The sequence below is a fragment of the Manis pentadactyla genome, chromosome 11 (assembly GCF_030020395.1).
Source record: "Manis pentadactyla isolate mManPen7 chromosome 11, mManPen7.hap1, whole genome shotgun sequence".
In the NCBI taxonomy this organism is placed as follows: domain Eukaryota; kingdom Metazoa; phylum Chordata; class Mammalia; order Pholidota; family Manidae; genus Manis; species Manis pentadactyla.
The window spans coordinates 112,887,791-112,909,982 of record NC_080029.1 but is presented as its reverse complement, the minus strand read 5'-3'; the positions used below and the strand labels follow the sequence as shown (position 1 = coordinate 112,909,982).

Sequence of the window (22,192 nt, the reverse complement as noted above, 5' to 3'; positions counted from 1 at the left end):
GTGTCATTTTAAGAAGAGGAAATAAGGACACAGACACACACAGGGATGCCTCTGTGAGGACACAGGGGAGAACACGGCCATCTGCAAGCCAAGGAAAGGGGCCTCAGGGGAAACCAGCTTTGCCAGCACCTTGCCTCATAGCCTCCAAGACTGTAAGGAAATAAACTTGTGTTGTTTAAGCCACCCAGTGTGTAGCACTTTGTTACAGCAGCCCTAGAAAATTAATACAGAGCACTCTCCTGGCACTCCAGGGGAGACAGATACGTACACAGACAAACAGGTAAGGGTGTGGAGGAGCAAATTATGAAGACTACCAACTTAGCAGAATTTCATGTGCTGATTGAAATGTTATAGACTATGTAAAAACCTGGAAAGTGTTTATGAAAAATATTAAGTGAGAAGGCAAACAACAGTATTATCTATTCTATGATAACTACAAAAGATGGTTTGTCAATAGGAAAAATAGAAGAAAACTTGTAAAAATACAGGGTTTTGCTGAGGTGAGATCCTTGATGAGTTTTCATTTTTAAAATAATTTATGCTATTATAACAGCAATACAATGAATTATAAAAGAAAACACACACACATTTTGCCAGTTCAAACCACCATAGTTGTTTATTGGATAGTAAATAATGGCAGAATGAACTAATGGTACATTCCTTATTTTTCTTAACATTTCAGTCCAGTTCAAATTTCTGCTTTTGAGAAAAGCTATTCTGAGTATTTCAAAAGGGAATTCAAAGAGGTTTTATGAGCCTAAAGATTGCACAAAAATAGTAACTAAAAATAAGTAAGGACATAAGGAAAATCATGTATTTGATTCTGTATTCGAAAAACAATGATCTACAATGACGTTCTAGAGTCTTGCGCAGTCATGAGCCTCAAAACCAGGCTCATCTATAAACACACACAAGCAGAATCTGCGGAAGTGAAACGACAGGTGAGTCAGCAGGAAGGGCCGGGGCCCAGGCAGCCGCGTCCAGGGCTCGGGCACCTGGCCTGCCCCCTCACAGCAGCAGGGAGAGGGCCAGGCAAACAGATCCTGGGTGCCCAGCCTGGAAGAGGAGGGGATGTTTTCACAACAGACTGCCACGCCAAGGCCAGAGTTCCCGGCCACAACGCAGCACAGTCTGATGTGTCCCAGTGACTCTTCTGCACAGGGCCCAGCACGGCTTGAAAAAAGTTACAAGGTGAAAACAGCTGCTCTAATGCTGCACTGGGTGTTAATCAAGCCACCTCTCCAACAGCAGCAATGCTTACATCAAGGACCTTAATTTGCCCCCAAGACCCTGTTTCTACCTCGATTTAGCAATTCTCACTAATAGCAGTCTGTTGTCCTCGTCCCACACAAGGTCCCAAGCTTTGGGGTTCTGCTGCCCCTACAGGTTTGCCTTTGGTAGCCCCTCCAGGAGAAAAGCTCCCCAGGAAGGAGACAGAGCTTTATTTTTATCCCAGTGAAAGTCCCTATCCAATCCATTAGTCGCTACGATAACCTTGGTCCAGGGCATTTCCTGGAAAAGCTATATAACCAGCTGGGATTAATGAACATTGGCCTGAATTGTTACTTAATTACTCTTCTGTGTACAGCTTCATAAAGGGAGACGGTAATGGGGGTCATCAGAGGCCGTTAATTTTACAAATAGTTTGTTAGAAACTACAGTATGTTAAGAAGTCACTCTGGCCCACAAATCAACTCAATACAGTCCTGAAGTAGAGATTCAAAACTTCCCAGGTTTCCTCGACTTATGCGAACAGTTACAAACTGTACAGAATGTGGCCAGAGTGTACAGACTCATGTATGCAGGAACATACTCTTTACAATAGGGCAGTTGATTTTATCTTCCCCTCTCCCTGCTCTGACTGAAGTTGGCAGAAAATACAATGGGGCCAACTCGAGGTATCATGGACTTTTCCCAGTTAAAAATCTCTATGGGCAATTTCTCAGTATTTTTTGGACAGATTCTCCCTCTCCCGAGTTCTCTTTTTTCCCAGAATAGTGGCAGCTGCAGGAAAAGCTACGTATCCTCTAAGCAGCAAAGGAGGAGCTTTGCGTCCTCACGCCGCCTGCTGGTGCCCTGGGCCTGCTGGCCCTTCGGCTGCGTGCTGGTCCATGCTTCTGCTGGCCATGGGCCTTGTTTGCTACTGCCCTTGCTCGTGAGGCCTGAGGATTCTGTGTTCACCTCAGCACAACCTAAAGTTTCCTTCCCATTGATCAGGCCTCTTGACACATCTACACCACACTTCTGGGTCTGGCAATGCTCAGTGCGTTCTCTGCACCACCCTATTTAAAACTTCAATTCCCTCCCACGTAAACAGTCCTCACTGAATTTCCTCTCACCCTCTTCACCTATGTTTCTTCATAGCATTCTTCTCTTTTGTCATACCAAATAAAATAAATGTACTCATTTATTGCGTTGTGTTACCCCTCCCGCCCTCACATACACACCCTGTAATGTAAACTCCGTGATGGCAGGTGTTTGGGCTGTTCTGTTCACTCTGTCTCCCCCATGCTTAGAACAGTGCCTGGCATCCATAAGCGCTCTTCTGATGTTTCAGTGTGTGTCAGATGAATGAGCGGTTATGGGATCAGACTGCTGCCTTAGGACCCAGGTTCCCATAGCCACACTCGGGCAGAGAGGAAGCTCAAACTGCGAGAAAAATAAAACACAGGGACCACCCCTTCATACTACCCAGGAATCACAACCATTGAACTGACCACCACCAAACGGAAGACTCGGCCATAAAACACACGCACCCATCTAGCCTTGGAACTCTGCATGAATGACCATTGTCACCCACCCCACTGTGACACGCTGCCCCACCCATCCTGTCAATAGCAGAGTCCTGACCCTTTGGAAGGTTCTGACACTCTACTGGTTGGTTCCAGTGGGGAAAGATCAGACTTCAGAAGCTGAGCGACTAAGGTAGAATCAGGAAGCCATTTACAGGAGGGGGACAGAGTTTATTGAAGAATTGGAGAAAAAAAGGAATCTAAGGTACAGAATGAACCAAATCATCTACTTCTGCTTGGTTTTTCTGAGCCCTGTTTAATTCTAAAGATCTTAATATCTGAAGATCCCTACAGAGTCCCGACTGCAGGTCAGAAAGATTACTTTTCAGGGCGGTCATACACCAACATTCATGCCCACGGGGCCTTAAGGAAAGCAGCCGGGCACGGAGCAAAAAAGGGACTTCAGAGGAATGGATGACCTTTACTGATTCTAATTACCTGGAGCAAAGTTTGAAAGGGTTCTTGTTCTAGAGAACCATCTCCGCATGTACCCACTAGAAGGACACACATTGAATTTTCCAGCATTATCCCTGTATCCTCACTGTATCCTTAGCTGAGGTACAGTCAGATCAGGGACAGAAGAATCAAAGGGCTGGGTTTTGTCATGGCCAAAACCTGGGGGGTTGGAGGGAGGAAATCAGTTGACTTAATTTTGTCCCTATCCTTTGGGACTCTTGGCGAGTTACTCTGTGTTTCACAAATGGACCCATTTCCCCAATTCATCCAATACATCTCTGCTGGTATTTTAGGGAATCTACATTGGAAGAACCCGAGGAGGATCAGCTAGATCGCGAGTAAGTATCATGATTATGCAAAGCCACATCCAAGGACCAAGGTGTGGAGCAGGTCTGCTCTTCATGACTTCCCTCGTCTTCCCCCTCCCTCCCTCCTACACTCCCCCGTCTATCCAACCCCCGCGTGTCACCCACCCCACTGTGACACGCTGCCCCACCCATCCTGTCAATAGCAGAGTCCTGACCCTTCGGAAGGTTCTGACACTCTACTGGTTGGTTCCAGTGGGGAAAGATCAGACTTCAGAAGCTGAGCGACTAAGGTAGAATCAGGAAGCCATTTACAGGAGGGGGACAGAGTTTATTGAAGAATTGGAGAAAAAAAGGAAACTAAGGTACAGAATGAACCAAATCATCTACTTCTGCTTGGTTTTTCTGAGCCCTATTTAATACTAAATACCTTAATATCTGAAGATCCCTACAGAGTCCCGGCTAGAGGTCAGAAAGATTACTTTTCAGGGCGGTCATGCACCTACATTCATGCCCACGGGGCCTTAAGGAAAGCAGCCGGGCACGGAGCAAAAAGGGACTTCAGAGGAATGGATGACCTTTACTGATTCTAATTACCTGGAGCAAAGTTTGAAAGGGTTCTTGTTCTAGAGAACCATCTCCGCATGTACCCACTAGAAGGACACACATTGAATTTTCCAGCATTATCCCTGTATCCTCACTGTATCCTTACCTGAGGTACAGTCAGATCAGGGACAGAAGAATCAAAGGGCTGGGTTTTGTCATGGCCAAAACCTGGGGGGTTGGAGGGAGGAAATCAGTTGACTTAATTTTGTCCCTATCCTTTGGGACTCTTGGCGAGTTACTCTGTGTTTCACAAATGGACCCATTTCCCCAATTCATCCAATACATCTCTGCTGGTATTTTAGGGAATCTACAATGGAAGAACCCGAGGAGGATCAGCTAGATCGCGAGTAAGTATCATCATTATGCAAAGCCACATCCAAGGACCAAGGTGTGGAGCAGGTCTGGTCTTCATGACTTCCCTCATCTTCCACCTCCCTCCCTCCTACGCTCCCGTCTGTCCAACCCCCTGCTGACACCACCCCAAGCACTCCATGTCCTCCTGAAGTGACAACTGTTGTAAATCCTGCATCCAATCAGCCCTTCCAAGGAAGGACTTACTTTGCCAAAATCATCCCCCATTCCCACTCAAAACAAAAGACCTCTCCCTCACACTTTATTCCCAGTTAATCGTTTCAAAGAGAAACCAATTAACTGACACACAACAGAAAGAAAAAGTTATTGAGAGCTTCCCATTTGCCAGGTACCCTTTCTAAAGCACTGAGGTGTTACCATTATTACACTGAAATTTACTTCAAAAAAGATGTCTGTATTCTTGAAAGTGAATGCCTGGATCATATCTCTGTGTACTCGGTGGAGTAACTCCCATGGTAGATTCTCAAGCTTTGTAGCAGGCAATGGACATGGTTTGAGATGGGAGGAGGGAGGGAGAAACAGAAGCCCCATCTGCTGGTGGAGAGCTCTTGCGGCATAAGGCAGGAACCAACTCTAAGTGATGTGCCAGGTGCCTGGATGAAAATAACTCAATGGAAGTGTATTTCATGAGCAGATTTTGTGCACCATTTGCCTGAGAAACCATTCTCTCCAATACAAGAGGCTATTAAGGAAACAAACTTCTCCTGGAACCAGGGAGGAGGTGTACTATTATATTGAGCACTTTGATCAAGAAAGCCTGGGAAAATCCTCTCTTGCTCACTGAGTCGAGAATTACTGAAACAAACTGTAAGGGCATGATTAAGAAATACAATTTCCTATGAAAAAGGAAAGGTGTGCTCCCAGAAACAGCCAGGTTGTTGAATTACATGTCTCCTAGATATCCCTTCTGGCCCAAAGATCCCTGACCCTGAGATAACTGGCCCTTGTTCCTTTCGTGGGCTGAATCTATAGGTCAGAGGAGGTGGAGATCTTAAGACTGACCCAGTCAAACAGAAACATTCACTGTTTGAACATGGACCTTGAAAGAGACCTCGAAAGAACAGATAAAGCAAATCAGGAACTTCTTCTCAAAATCCACCAGAAAGAAGATGACATACAGAGGTGAGTGCTGGGTTTTCTTGAGGGACGTTCCCAATCAAGGGGATGGGATAGAGGAGAAGAGACAAACCTGAATTTTCCTACTTGCTCTAGAGACCTATATCTTATGTAGCAGTTTCTTCTTCATTCTTTGGCATTTTCTGTGGCTCAAACCCTGAATTATAGCAAGTTTCAAAGAGATTCTTAAAAGATTGGATGATATTCACCTGAGCTGAAAGAACACTAGGGTGTTTGACTTAGGACTCAGGTCAAACTTCGAAGTGATTTTTTTTTTTCCTGCCTTTGAAGTGATTATGATGGTAAGGACTCAGGAAAAATGGGTTTCCAACTTGAGAGCCATATTTACTGACACTGAAGTAACCCTTAAAACTGACAGATGTGTTTTTCCAGTTCTGAAGCTGTCTGTTCCTCACACTATGTGCTTGTGTCGTTCAGGCTGGAAAGTGAGATCACCCAGACTCAAGACCTGACAGAAGACGATGACTGGGAGAAGGAGAATAGTACCACCGTGGAAAGGGAAGGAACGCTGCAAGACCTGGAAGAAGAAATAGCCAGACTTGTAAGCAAGAAGCTAGGAAGAGCCATCTCATAGGTTTTATTCCTCAGCTTGTCTCTCATTAGTCATCAGAGAAGCTAGTCTCCTCTTTTTTACATGCAAAGAATAGTCAAAGACGTCATGGTAAAATATGTGTCAGTGGCACAGTTTCTTTGGTAATATTTAATATTGGGAAGCCCTGCATGTGGGCATGTCTATCCTGGTGAGCTGGTATATACATATATATGTGGAAATCAAACCACAGGTCCTTGACCTGACAGTATGCAGTGAGGTAGGGTTACTGCAGGGAAAAAGCACCCGGTGAAAGGGAGAACAATCAGCTGAATAAAGATGGGTGGCAGCAGGGAGATCCACACCTATGCTCTGCTTCTTTCTCTCAACAGGAAAGGAAAAATGAGACTCTGGGGCACGGTATAAGAGAACTTCAAAAAAAGGTGGGTTGGGGCTCTAGTTTTCCCCACGTTCCCCGCAGCGGCTTCAGTTGTCAAAGACACAAGGGAGGGAAAATGATCCTAGAGGATCCCACGTGTCAGAAAAGTTTGTGCTGGGGGCGGGTTCTACCCCTGCCCCACTCTCCTGAGGCTGGGCCTCGTACCTGAATGCCATGGGCTCCCCCTGCGAGCGTGAGGTGAAGGGAGTGGGTGCGACATTTGGGCTATCTGGTGAGCCCATGGGTTTTTCATTCTATCACAAGAAAATGGAATCCACTGACACTTTGTTGGAAGGTGAAAGCTTAATTTTATTTTCAACAGAGACTTTTAAAAATACTTAAATCCCAAGGGCTTCCCCTTTCCTTATCCAGGCATTCACTCTACCTCCACTCCTGCTCAAAATACAGTGGGTCTCCTATGATCGCCCTACTTTCTGACCCACGCCTGCAGCCCTCTGCAGCCCGGAATGGCATAGGGTTCAGGGAAGTACTCCTGCTTGTGCAGACTCTAGCACCGGTGGCCAAAACTAGTGAGAAGAAGGCCATGTTATTGGCTCTACACACAAAACAGTGTGTTTGTCTTCTAGTATTTTTTATTTGATGCATTTTTATTTGAAATATGTATTTATTTAAAATCATAGCTTACAAGGAAATCGCAGAAGGCACCCAAGTGTGAACAAGGCCATCTAAAGGGACCACTAGAAGACTCAAAGGTAAATGAAAAAGCAATCTTGAGTGGGTTTGGGTTACACAACCAGGAAGCAAGCTTTTAAGTGGAAACAACTGTCAAAACTGGGATAAATTCTTTGTAGTTTTAGCCCATGTCAGACTTAAGCCTAGACTACTGAGTACTGAATTCTTTTCTGCCCTTGGTAAGGAATTTCACTCTGAAGCCATATATTTTGTTTCTCTTCCTTTAGGAAGAGCGGAACACAATTGCACAATGCATACATAACACTGAAGTCCCTAGTTTATATCCTGGTCCCAGCACTTAGTGAGGTATATGAAGTTAGGCAATTTAATCAGCCCCTTCCAGCCTCAGTTTGAAAACTGAATGAAATTGTGCATTTTTAAAACTCTTTCCTTTTTTTGAAGAGTAAAACCTTGAAACATCACATATTTAATGTGATTATTTAAAAGTCTAGCTGAGGCAAATGTATGAATTCATAGAGCAGAGCTAGGATTTGTCAATCTACTGTGTGCTAGGTAATTTACACACTCTATCACTGACTCCCATCCAGAAAAGGATTCATTCAATTTATCACTCAAATATTTAGTGACCTCCACCTGCTGAGTGCATCATCAGACATTGCTTAGCATTTCTCTAATTGTGTTCCAAAGATAAAAACCTGGGCACAACCACAATTCATCTGATCAAAGATGCAAAAAGGTGGACTTATTTTTTTATTCAGAAAGCAGGTAAAATTCTTACTTGATACTTTCTGTACAATTCCGTCTTGCCCTTGCCTTATTTCTCTTTAGCTTCTTAAGCTCACTCTTAAGCCCATACTACGTCTGTGCAGCCCCTGCAGATAGGGACACACTGAAAATAGAAATAGAAAGTGAAAAACAGAGAATTACTTCCCTATTTCCTGTCAGCCAAATTAGTACTGATGGCCACAAACAGGAAGTCCAAAGCCACCAAAACAGCTTGCTTGGCCATGCCTGTCCAGGAAAGGAAGAAATGTGGAGCCTGCATGTGCTTCAGGATAAACTTGGGGCTCAGATTAGAAAGGCTTATGAAGCCCCTTGACTAGCCTTGCCATATAACTAACTGCATTTGCTTCCTTCTGCTCAAAACAAGTTTTCTTGACAGCAGCCCAGCAGAGCCCACGGCAAGGCTTTAAGTCTCGTGATGCTGTGTCACCTCAGCTGAGCAGAAAGACTATAGGTAGTTCCACGTATTGTCAGAACAATGGCCATTATTTTCCCAGAAGCTATTAGCCCACCTCCAAAGAACTCTAAAGCATTACTGACCCTTTAAGTCACTCCCATTTGCCTACATGTGTTGTAGAATTCTCAAGTGATTTCTCTAATTCTATGAAATACACAGCATCTCTTGCTTCTGTTCTTACATCCTGGCAATCAGCTCATCAGTTTAATGGTATGCCTGCTGCGCCTCTGAAAATACAGCCCTTAGACACATTTGGCTCTCTGGCCCTCGGTATAATTGACTGAAGAGGAAAGGAACCGTTAGAAGTCTTCAGATGTGAAACAATGGTACTAGATCAAAGTGGGAACAGTAGAGCTAAAAGTGGAAGGAAGGAAAAACGCAGGCTTGTCTGCTCTAACTAGGGAATAGAGCCCAAGCACATCTATTCCTCTGTTACTATTACCCTTCTGCGAGCCACCGTAAGCCCTTGCCTGGGTGCCAAATCAGCCTCTTAGTCTTCCTGCTTCTGCTCTTACCCTTAACCTACTTTTCACACCTAGAAAAGACTTACTCTTTAAAAACACAGATCAGATTATGTCCTTACTACTTCGAGTTCACACCTGGCTTCTCACTGCAATTAAAATAAAGAACCAAACTCTAGAAGCAACAAGGCCCTACACAATCTCATCCATGTCAACCTTTCCCCACCTCATCTCCTCCTCACCAGGTGTTTCCCCGCGCTCCAGCCACATAACTTCCACATACACACTACATATGTGCTCTTACACAGTCCTGGCTCTTGCTGCAACCCTGCATGGGACATATTTCTTCCAGATCTCCATTTGGCTAATATTTACCATTTAGAGTTCAACCCAGTATCATCTCATCAGACAGGACTTCACCTATGATAGCTCTCATGCCATCGCTGTCACTACATTTCTGTTTGTATTTCTTTCATAGCATTTATCATTATCATGTTGACTTATCTGTTAATGTCCCCAAGTAGAATGTCAGCTCTGTGAGGCAGAGACTCTGCCTGTCAATCCTGTTCACCACTGTATCCTTTCTACTCTCATGGCCCTCTGCCCATCACTCCGACATAGCCACCAATATAGAATAGGCTTTCATCAAATAAGGAAGGAAAAGAAAGAAGGAGGAATACGGGGAGCAAAAAAAGGAGTGAGCAGTAAGTACATAAAAGGAAAAAGGAGACTGAAGTTTTTCAAGACTGATGTTTTTCCTAAGAGAAATAGCTAAGAAGGAAGGAAGCTAAGAATTGTAGTTTAAGCGTGAGTGGAGCCCTGATGAATGCTAAGGGCTTGGGAGTGTAGAAGGGCAGGGTCACCAGAAGGACGCTGCATGGTTTGACTCTCCTCCATTAAAAAGACATCTCATACCATACCTGATGCACGTCAACCACCTGTAAGATAACCTTTGAGACAGCATTTCAGAATGGAAGCCTGCTTGCACCTTGAGTTATCCATCTCCTCCCCTTTCTGTAGGTTAAGTTACAACAGCTGGAAGCTTCCTGTGCTGACCAAGAGAAGGAACTGGCCAAGGTGATGGTAGTCATTTCAGTATTACTTCTCCCAGAGGAGGGAAAAGTTGATGTTCAGTTAGACGATGCAATACATTCTGCAAATGATTGAGTTATATATAATAAGGCTCCAGATCCAGAACCATTATGGGGTTGAGGAGGGGATGAAGGAAAGGAAGATAAATGCAGTCTCCTAGGTTTCCTTCTCTTCAATAATTTTTACAGGATATGTTCTGTATCTGTATCTTCAACAAATTAGTATCTATTCTTCTCCCAACTGTCCCAAAATAAAATCCCCCCCCCCAAAATAAAGCTTATCTATCCTCAAAAAAAAAAAAAAAAAATCAGTTCATATATACAGCAAAAACATATTTAGAACAATTAGAAAACTACATTTAGGGTCTGGGATTTAGGAGGAAACAAGTATACTCTTGTTCTTAGAGAAATTTCCTGAAAGAAATTTGACTGAATTTTGGTTTCCCAGATAAAGGAAGACTATGCACATGTGGCCCAGCTCTGCAAAGATCAGGTCTTCTGCATTAAGGTACAGTTTCTCGGTAATGGGACAGAGAAGGGTTTGTAAGGTACAGGATAATATGAAACCAGGCTTTTCAAAGAACACTATCTAGGACAATATTAACTCTTCAAAGTGGCATTACAAAGGGACTTTGGGTCCCTGACAACCCACCACCAATATCATTCCATTACAGCCCTGGTCTCCTGACCTCTGTGCTCTTAAATTCATAACGAGCACTGCTCCTTTCGTGACGCCAATCACCCAGGGACCTGCCTGGGAAGGTAGGAAGCGCAGCGAGTGACCAGGAGTGGTGGTGGGTGTGGGGGCTGGAGAAGGAGACCAGGCATTCATGTTACCACGTAATAATACATGCTGCTTATGATTAGAAAAAGCGTAAGGCTTCTAATTAGTGACTGTGGTTTCTTTTATTTCTCTTGGAAGAAGTACCAGGAAACTCGGAGGAAAATAGAAGAAGAAGCAGAGACTCGGCTCCTTGAGACAGAAGTGTGAGTTTTGGCAAAAAAAGGAACTTCTTGGTTTTAGTGGTGACTCCATCTCAGCCTGGGTCAGAGCAAACATTCCTCTGACCAATTCCTACTTGGGACTGAGTGAGCCCCAACACCACATCTCTCTCCCTCCTGTTAGTGATTGTTTGACTCCCACTAAACCACATCAACTTTAAAATGCAGGTCCTTCTTCCATCCTTCTTAAAAAAAACCACAGAAACACATCTCCCTTCATGCTTTTATCACATTTTCAACTACTCAGGTTTATATTAAGGGCAGGAACATCTGATTTTAAAAGGGCTGGTGGTCAGGCACTCTGATGAGTAGGACATTCCTACTTGCACAGAAAAGCCCTTTAATCTAATACCACCCTCATTTCCCCAAAAACATAGAGACTAAGCCATGTAAGACAGGCACGAAACTAACCTCTGGACACACGAAGGCCACCATATTACAACACTCAAACTGTACGCTATATTAACTACTAAACTATGACCATTAAAGGTTAGAAATGGTAAGACAAAAGCCCCTCCTTTCTGAGTTTGTCTAGAATTGAAATGGTGAGAAAACAAAGTCAAAAATCTCACTCCCATTTCTTGGCCCCTTTTTAGAAGTTACATCTTAACTTAGTCAAGAAGTACTTACATTTATTAAATATTTGAGAATCTTGGGATCGAGGTAAAGAGACCCAAACTTCATACCGCCTCTAAATAGCCCTGGTGTGCATTGTGGCCTGGGAGGGCCACAGGGTACCAGCTCTTGGAATTCTGAAGGATACCTTCAAGTTTCCTGAGAGCCTCCTTGAACATTAAGTATGGCTTCAGTGCTAAGCTAAGTTTCTAGAACAGAGCTGCCCAGTAAAACTTTGTGCCATCCAATAAGTAGCCAATGGCCACCTACTGAGTACCTGAAACATGGTTAGTGTGACTGAGGAACTGACTTTTTTTAATTTTAATTAATTTTAAAGTTCATAGGTACATGTAGCCACTGGCTTCCATAGTGGACAGCACAGCTTTAGAATATAAAACTTTTAAAATAATCATTATGTAGTATGAATATTTGAGTGTACTTTATCCAATCCCTATCTTGGTTCATTTCCCCCTAGATCAAAAGTCTTGAGCATGAACTCGGCAAAAAAATATAACAGCCAAGATAATAAGGTGAGTGTTCCAACCTGCGTCCTCTCACTCAGTGCCACTGCCTGTCAGTTTCCAAAACACTATAAGCCACGAAACATACACAAATCTTCCCATGTGCACGTTCCAAGAACAGTACTAGATGTAATTTCAAAGCATTCCCACCTGAAACAAAGAAGACAACTGTCTTCCCTCTCTTACAGCCATGTAAATGGCCAGATGATCCCAACATGGTCCCGAATCTTTCAAAACACAGAGCACCAGGGTTATCTGTCACTGTCTGATCAGAGTTGCCCCATGAGTTAACATAAGAAGTCATCACTTCTTTATGACAAAGCTCCAAGACTGTTCATATTTAACATCGTGATGTCACCAGCACATATGCAAAGGTCAGAAGGACATAGAATTGGATGCAGAGCATCACGGCTCTTTGCCTGTTTGGCATTTTGGGGCAGCAAGTTCACAGGTTACTAAAAGATAAATTTCTATTTATTTTTGTAATGTATATTGGTTTTACAGGCAAGGTTGACATTCACCAGAACTTTTTTGGCATGAAATATATGGCCTTGATAACCTCAGAAAAAAAAGAAGTCTTCTTTTCCTAAAAAGCAAACATCAATAATCCACCATTGTCCCTGGGGTCATCCAGATGTTTGGGTATATGTCAGACATGCCCACAGTGACCATGACTCCAATTGTTCTGAGCAAGTTATTCTTCCATATCCCACTCAGCAAAAAAATTAACTGGACTCCCCCTCTCTAGGACGAGGCTTAGCCTACTTTCTGATATGTCCCATCATCCATCCCCAATGGTTCATCAAAGTATTCATCTGACTACCCATCAGAGGAAAAACAGAGTGTCTTCATCAAGGTTATCAGAGTCCCATGACGGTCACGTGCCCTGAGTTTGAGCCGTCTTTACAGAGACGCTCCCTGAGCACTGATTAGAGGGCACTTCACCTCATCTGACTCAAGCTACAGAACCAAATTTGTAAAACACAAAGTTTCTCATGATTCCAATTCTATGAGCCTTATTTACACAATTTTAAAATGTGATCTTAATTCCTCCGTCTTTTTATCTCCCAAGGAAGTTAAAAGGAAAATGAAATAACTAAGGAAATATTTTGTAAAAGAAATGTCACAGAAATTCAGGATATACCTGCATCTTTACATTTTTATACCTTTTAAAACTTATCTCAGAATATATTTGTGTGGTTTCCATAGCTTGTTCATTCCTCTAAGGGTTGCTGGCTGAGCTGAAGGTGAGCAAAGAGTTATGAGGGCCGATAATGTGGATTCCCAGAGGTCCCGGCTTCAGGCCTGGCCCTGCCACTCACTAGCTGTATAACCTGGGGCAACAGACTTTACGTTTCTATGCCTTCCTTTCTTCCTATCAGTGTATAAGAAGGTGATACAAAATTATATATAAATATGTAAGTGTGTGTATATATATATATATATATATATATAAAAGTGTGTGTGTATGTATATATAAATAATGCATATATATAAATATATATGTATATACATTGTCTTTGAAAATTTCATCTGTTTATGCTTATGAAAAAAATTTGTATGGTATCTAAAAATAACATATAACTAATGGCTCACTGAATATTACTTCACAGTGATGAAACTGCTAATTTATCAATGTCCTTTCTTCTCCCAGGACAATTCTCTCCAAAAGAAGGGAATATGGCTCTGTAAAAGGCAAGTAAATATCTTTGAGCAAACTTCCTGAAAACTGGGAGATCTACTAGCCATCCTGCAGACGACAAGGGGAACCTTGTATACACATTCACACATTCTCTCTCTCTCTCTCTCTCTCTCTCTCTCTCTGTCTCTCTCTGTCTCTCTCTGTCTCTCTCTCTCTCTCTCTCTCTCACACACACACACACACACACACACACACAGAGTCAACAAACTAGTGTCATCAGTGACCACATTTCTCAGTTCTAATGCTATGACTTCTTGCCGAAAGGCAATTACTAATCTCATTTTCCAGTATTAGCAGCCAACAGCCTAGTAGTAATCAGAAACGGGAATCTTATCACCTAAAAGAGATGTGGCAAATCTCATACTTACTCCCTCTTCCCTTAACAATCTGAATTCATTTGATGTACCTGGATCCCCAGTAGAATCAGCAGATTAGAAATGGGGTTCATAAGCACAGTGATTGGGTTTTCACCCTACTGTATGAGACATGCCTCCCTCAAACTTTGTTACAATGTCAGCTCTTTACCCCCGACATGAAAAATATATACATACATAGGGAGAGAAATTCTAAATGCAAGTATACTGCTGCCTAATAACAGATAAAAGAGGAAATGATTGTGAAAAAGAGATAAAGCACCTAACAGTATCCAGCACATCATAATTGCTCAAAAATATTTGTTAACCTGAGTAAGAACTCAAGATTCAAACAACTGAGTGCATATTAGTTCTGAAGGAATCACTGTGACAGCAAAAATCTGTACTCATGAAGTCCTTGCATTTTCAAGAAAAGGTCAAATTATGTTCAATATAATCTGTTTAAGAAGGCATAGAGAAACATATATTCAAAGTGGTATAAAATGTGATTTAGAAAGAGTTCCATCAAAATGATTAACATAAAATTATTGGTGTTTAAAGGTAATTTCCAATTGTCTAGAATATTGGCTTAAGGGGGAGGTAAATGAAGTACTACATATTTTGGTGTCCCTAAATATAGTGTTCTGGAACAACTAGTAGAATTCTTCCTAGAACTCCTAGGACTGCCTTCACCTATACTTTTAACACCAGTGCCCAGCATGGAATCGCCCATGTGGACTCCCCAGGGCTGTCTGCCTTGAGTTGGAAATCTGGAGGAGAATGTACAAGTTTAGATCATCAGACTACAAATACCTTTCCTCTTGTTTTGCTCGACCATTCTGTGAGGCACGGGTAGGCTGGTTGTTAACTCAAGAGATTAAAAAGTTGGTTATTCCTAAGATTTTCCCTGGGAATGTCATCCAGAACCTCCTTATGAATATTGTATCCAGCTTCAAGGAGATTTGTAGGAACGAGGAAGGAGGTTTGTAAAGGGCTTGTGATTCTAATTCTAAGATGCTTCACCAGAATGGATCCTGGATCCGGGCTCTAAGATCAACTCTCGAGAAAGACTTCAGAGAACTGGTGGGGAAGGGGTTCTCTTTGACTAGTGAGTGCAGGTGGTAATGAATTTGTCCTGGGGCTGGAGGCAGCCCAGAACAGCTGGATACGGTTAATGTACATAGGAAAGAGTGGCGGTTTGCTCGTGCAAATCATAGCAACACAACGAGGGCAAAAAAATTCATCATTTAAAGAAGAAATCAAGACCACTATAGGGACATTTAGAGAAATATATTAAGAAATGTTAAAAGTATCATGAATGAAAGAAGAGAAATACCATGATCATGGATAGGAAGCCTTAATACCAGAAATGTATCAGTTGTCTCCAGTGGAGAAATAGTCAATTCAATTCCAATCAAACTCCCCAAAAGATTTTTCATGCAATTGAATGAAATGATTCTAAAATATACTATATTTGGAGGAGTAAAGGGTCAGAAATAACCTGGAAATTTTAAAGAAAAGCAAGAGGTGGGGAATATGCCATTTCAGATATCAGAACGTACTATGAAGCTACAATAATTATGACAGTGTGCTATTGGGACCAGACCAGGAAAACTGAACAATGAAATGGAACAAAAAAAGAGCTTAGAAACAGTGCACATTTAGACCTTTGATATGTAACAATGATTATATGTCATAGGGGAAAGGAAGAATTGTTCAAAAATAGGGTAGGGAAAAACGTTATCCAGGTAAGACAAAAAATGGTATCAGATCACTAACATGCAGCATATATAAAAAGCAAGCCCAATGTGTTAAAGACTTAAATGTCCACAAAAAGAAAGAAAGGAATCTTTAAAATTCAGCATGAGTTACCTATTCCCACTTAACAAATTACCCGAAAACTTACTAGTTTCAAATAATAAACATTTATCATCCCATAGTTTCTGTGAGTCAGGAACCTTTGAGTCACTTCGCTGGGTACTTCTAGCTCAACGTCTCTTGTGAGGCCACAGATAAGATGCTGGCCAAAGTTACAGCCATTAGAAGGCTTGCCTGGGGTAGAGGATCTATCTCCACACTGGCTTTTTTGCTGGATTTTGGCAACAGGCCTCAGTTCCTCACCGCACGCACATCCCCGCAGGGCTGGCTGGGAATCCTCCCAGGATGACAGCCGGCGTTCCCCCGAGAGGAAGGAAGAAGCTGCAGTGTCTCCAGTACCTAGCCTAGGAAGTCACGCACCGGCACGTCACTTCCACGGTACTGTATTCTTCAGAAAGGAGCCAGTAAGCCCAGTCCACACCCCAATGAAGGGAAATCTCATGATGAGAGGAGTATCAAGGAATCTGTGAACATGTTTTTAAAATGCTACAAACTCCCGATGAAGATAGAAGTACCTTTCAGACCTTGGTATAGGGCATGGATTTTTAACACGACATAAAATGGATTGATTCTAATTAAAGGAAAGGTTGATAAACTAGGCTTGATTAAAAATTATTAACGAAAGGTTGATAAACTAGACTTGATTAAAAATTATTAACTTTTGCTCTTCAACACTTAGAGCAAGTGAAAGTTAGAAAGTAGAGGGAAGTTACTCAAAGTACACATGGAAAAGGATTCATATCAAGAACATATAAAGAATTTTTACCATTTAGTAAGAAGAGCTCAAACAACCTAGTAGATAAATGGGCAAAAGGAACACAGAAGACCAATAAACCTATGCACAGATAGTCAGCATCACTGTTCATCAGGGAAATACAAATCAGGACGGTAATGAGAAATTACTTTACACCCATTTGATTAGTGAAACTTTAAAAATCTGATGGTAAGCGTTGGAGAGGGTGTAGACCCATAGAAATGTATACTCTGCTAGTGGGGTAAAAATTGGTGTGACTACTTCACAAGATAATTTCAGATAATGATAAATACTAAAAGAAAATAAAACACAGTGATGGAAGACAGTAACTAGCAAGCCAGCACTAGGGAAGGACCACATTTACAAGGGGTTGCTGGGCACGGAGACAAGATTTAGTGGGAGACATTTGAACATCAAGAAGGAACCAGGTGTGCATTTAGGTATGACTTACTGTTTTGTTCCTGGTTTTCTAACATCTGGCTTAACAGTTTCTGGGCTTTCTCTTTTCAGGATTTTTCTATTTCTCTTTTTCATCACCCTGTTTTTCATCACACTGCTGGGCTACTTGTTTTTCCACATAAGCTTTATAAATCCAGATCTCCTAATCGACATACTACCCAAGATACTGAACAGGAGCACCTTGTGGAGGCTAAGAAGCTTCCTCTCCGCGCATCTCACACTTCGGACTGAGGACTTGTTGCCCCACTAATCCCCAAAAAACATCCTTGGAAAAAGAAGGCAAGTGGTACCTGACTGTGTACACTAGGAGATGGTGGAACTTGTAGAGGGAAGATGTTTTCTTCAGTTTTTCCCTTGAGGTTTTGCCTACGGATTACCTTTCCCCCCATGTTGCCTTTCCAAGATCAACCTTGCCCAGTAAACAGCTCTGTCAATAGATTTCAGTGGCTAAAGGATAAGCTAAATAGTATGAAATAGTAAACAGAGTAGACCATTTTCAGAATAATGTCACCGATGCTAAACAAAGTTAGAGTCCATTCAATACTTCTAGTTAATCTTAAAAATGTAAGAGACTGGATCTCTGCAATGCAGATGGCTCACTACTGATAATTAGAACGTACAAATTACAGCAAAATTTAAAAAAAGATATTGCCTTATGGAACTAAAAACCTGAGGTTTCAGGCATGGCTGAATCCAGAAGTTTCACCAATGTCCTCAGGGCTTCATCTCTCTCCCTCATTTCTCTGAATGGGCATTGCTCCTTTAAGTGGCAATATTCTGCCAATAACCTAAATCCTATACTACCAGATTAGCAACTTCAGCACAATCAGTCTTTTCCAATAGCTACAGCAGGAAAGACCAAAGAGTCTGTATTGGCTGAGGTCAATTGCCTACCCCTGTCCCATAATCAGCTGATCATGTGTCAGCAAAGTCATCCTTTAATGAAAGGCTTAAAGGCATCTTGGACCACAGATAAATATTTCAAACAGAACGAACCAAATGGAAAAAAAAAATTAAGCAACTTTCTTAATCTGGTAAATTGCCAAGAATGAGTAAATTCTTTCTTCACCCCAGGCCTCAGAGAAAACAAAATCCTTTTCTCATGGCAATTACTAGATTAATGTGCAAATACGCATTGTCTGACCATACAAGTCACTGAGATTTTACCTGGCACCCTAAATGGAAACACCCTCCACCATCTCAAAGAGCGGCACTGCACGCGTGGCTTATTCCCACACTGAGTGGCAGAGGCATTCTAGGGTCCTGTAGAATTTGGCAGTTTCTGCCCAGTAGGTGCGGCCTTAATAGGTGCTTCATTAAACCAGACTTCGTTCTTGGCACAAGGGGAGGATAAGGTATGGCCAGCTCCCATTTACCATTGAACCGCCACATGATAGAGCAAGAAATCCACTCCTCTGCACTCATGAATTTGAGACTTAGAATTATGAAAGAAAAAGAATTTTCAAACATTTTGATTTCAGAGTCACTTAAGAAAAGTTAAAAAAAATTTTTCCCTTATGCATCTTTCATTATTCATCACTATGTGTTTTCTCTGCTCTAGCTATGTGAAATAATGCTGAGAAAACAGTTCAAAAGTTGTTAGGAAGGACACAAATCCCTAATAACATCTTGAGGTCCATGATTGCCCTTGTTGTTGGTTAAAGTAAAGGTAAATGTTGACTATATCATTCGCGGTCACACCCAGAATACAAAATTGAGAATGAGAATTCAGAGAGTGGAGAGAACCAGCAAAAACAGTTGTTCCCAGAATGTAAAGTGAGTCAGCAAAAAAACCCAGTTTCCACTATGTGACATCATTCCCGTAGATGGAGATTCTGGCAACTTCAGATGGTTTTATTAAAAAGATGATGACGATGGAGCGGGGGAACAGGGAAGGGGAGAAGGAAGGAAGGAAAAAAAGAAAGAAAGGAAGTGAGGCTGATCCCTTAGCAGTGTAAACTTCCAACGGTGAACTGCTGTTCTCTTCTACATGACTACTTCACTGCAGCCATTGACTGTGCTTCCTTTAATTTTATAATACTGAGAAGCAGAAGTTTTCTAAAGACAAGCTTCAATGGTTAAAATCACTGTTGTAAAAATTCCTCCTGCTAAGGAGCAAAACTAATGGAAGCTCTTCTGTGTTTGCAGCGAAAATAGGGAAGGAGCATTCACAGGCAGTGTGGGATTAGAGCCTAGGAACAGATGTAGGGGAGGTAGGCTGCTGTGGCTGGGCTGTCTTGATTCTCCTGCTGAACATTTACAGTTGAGACTGGCTGCAAGGTGCCAGGAGTTGGCCTCCCAGTATCTTGACCAGTGCAAACAAGGAGCAGCTTGCTTTGTCTCTGGAGCAGTGCACTCTTCCCTCATGATTTGACTATGGCTGAATGGCTCCCTCAGAAACAGCAGAGGGCACTGTTCCATGGTAAATGCAGGCTCTCCTCAGAAGCTGTTTCTTTACCATAGCTATATATTGTACCCCTGCAACGTGCCGACCAGATGGGGGCAGGTCTGTGATAACAGCAAAACTGTCCCATTTTTCACAGGGTCATCGGCCAGATCTGGGTTTGAACATCAAGAGCACAGACGATAAAGTCTCCTACCCCAGGTGCTGAGTCACTACCTACAATGATCATCTGCCTAATATCTTCAGAATATGTGTTCTAAGTGGAAGGGTTTCCTCACACGGTCTCTGCCCTTATACGTATGCCCACCATGGAGCAGAATTCCACAGTTTGATAAATTCCAAAAAGAGATATCAGTTCACAGTGCTATTTACATTAAGTTTTATAAATAAATACATTTAAGATCCATGGAGACAGAAAAAGGACGTATGTTGCTATTTGCCATACAGAAATGGACAACGACCTAGAAAAATACAACCTTCCAAGACTGACCAAGGAAGAAACACAAAATCTAAACAAACTAATTAACAGCAAAGAAATTGAAGCAGTAGACAAAAAACTACCCAAGAACAAAACCCCGGGCCAGACGGATTTACCTCGGAATTTTATCAGACATACAGAGAAGATATAATTCCCATTCTCCTAAAAGTTTTCCAAAAAACAGAAGAGGAGGAAATACTCCCAAACTCATTCTATGAAGCCAACATCACCCTACTACCAAAACCAGGCAAAGACCCAACCCAAAAAGAAAATTACAGACCAATATCCCTGATGAACGTAGATGCAAACATACTCAACAAAATATTAGCAATCTGAATTCAAAAATGCATCAAAAGGATCATGACCAAGTGGGATTCATCCCAGGGATGCAAGGATGGTACAACATCCGAAAATCCATCAACATCATCCACCACATCAAAAAAAGAAGGACAAAAACCACATGATCATCTCCATAGATGCTGAAAAAGCATTTAACAAAATTCAACATCCATTCATGATAAAAACTCTCAACCAAATGGGTATAGAGGGCAGGTACCTCAACATAATAAAGGCCATCTATGATAAACCCACAGCCAACATCACATTGAACAGTGAAAAGCTGAAAGCATTTCCTCTGAGATCGGGAACAAGACAGGGATGCCCACTCTGCCCACTGTTATTCAACAGAGTACTGGAGGTCCTAGCCACGGCAATTAGACAAAACAAAGAAATACAACGAATCAAAATCAGTAAAGAAGAAATTGAACTGTCACTATTTGCAGATGACATGATATCATACATAAAAAAACCTAAAGACTCCACTCCAAAACTACTAGAACTGATATCGGAACACAGCTACGGTGCAGGATACAAAATTAACACACAGAAATCTGTGGCTTTCCTATACACTAACAATGAACTAGCAGAAAAGAGAAATCAGGAAAACAATTCCATTCACAATAGCAGCAAAAAGAATACAATACCTAGGAATAAACCTAACCAAGGAAGTGAACGACCTATACCCTGAAAACTACAAGACACTCTTAAGAGAAATTTAAAAAGGTCACTAACAAATGGAAACTCATCCCATGCTCCTGGCTAGGAAGAATTAATATCGTCAAAATGGCCATCCTGCCCAAATCAATATACAGATTCGATGCAATCCCTATCAAATTACCAACAGCATTCTTCAACGAACTGGAAAAAATAGTTCAAAAATTCATATGGAACCACCAAAGACCCCGAATAGCCAAAGCAAACCTGAGAAGGAAGAATAAAGTGGCGGGGATCTTGCTCCCCAACTTCAAGATCTACTACAAAGCCACAGTAATCAAGACAATTTGGTACTGCCACAACATCAGACCCAGAGACCAACGGAACAGACTAAAGAGCCCTGATATAAACCCAAACATACATGGTAAATTAATATAGGATAAAGGAGCCATGGACATACAATGGGGAAATGACATCTTCTTCAACAGTTGGCGTTGGCAAAACTGGACAGCTATATGCAAGAGAATGAAACTGGATCATTATCTAACCCCATACACAAAAGTAAACTCAAAATGGATCAAAGACCTGAATGTAAGTCATGAAACCATGAAACTCTTAGAAGAAAACATAGGCAAAAATCTCTTGAATATAAGCATGAGCAACTTTTTCCTGAACGCATCTCCTCAGGCAAGGGAAACAAAATAAAAAATGAACAAATAGGACTACATCATACTAAAAACCTTCTGTACAGCAAAGGACACCATCAGCAGAACAAAAAGGCATCCTACAGTATGAGAGAATATATTTGTAAATGACATATCCGACAAGGGGTTAACATCCAAAATGCCTAAAGAACTCACACGCCTCAACACCCAAAATGCGAATAACCCTATTAAAAAATGTGTGGTGGATATGAACAGACACTTCTCCAAAGAAGAAATTCAGGTGGCC

At 41.9% G+C, this 22,192-nt stretch overlaps 1 protein-coding gene and 1 pseudogene across 4 annotated transcripts in view; one reads left to right on the top strand and one right to left on the bottom strand.

Annotated features, from left to right (window-relative positions):
• Positions 1-22,192, bottom strand: part of ZNF609 (zinc finger protein 609) — a 438,580-nt gene that overhangs the window by 136,263 nt on the left and 280,125 nt on the right. The window lies entirely within an intron of this gene.
• On the top strand, positions 14,360-14,455 carry LOC130679700 (small nucleolar RNA U13; annotated as a pseudogene).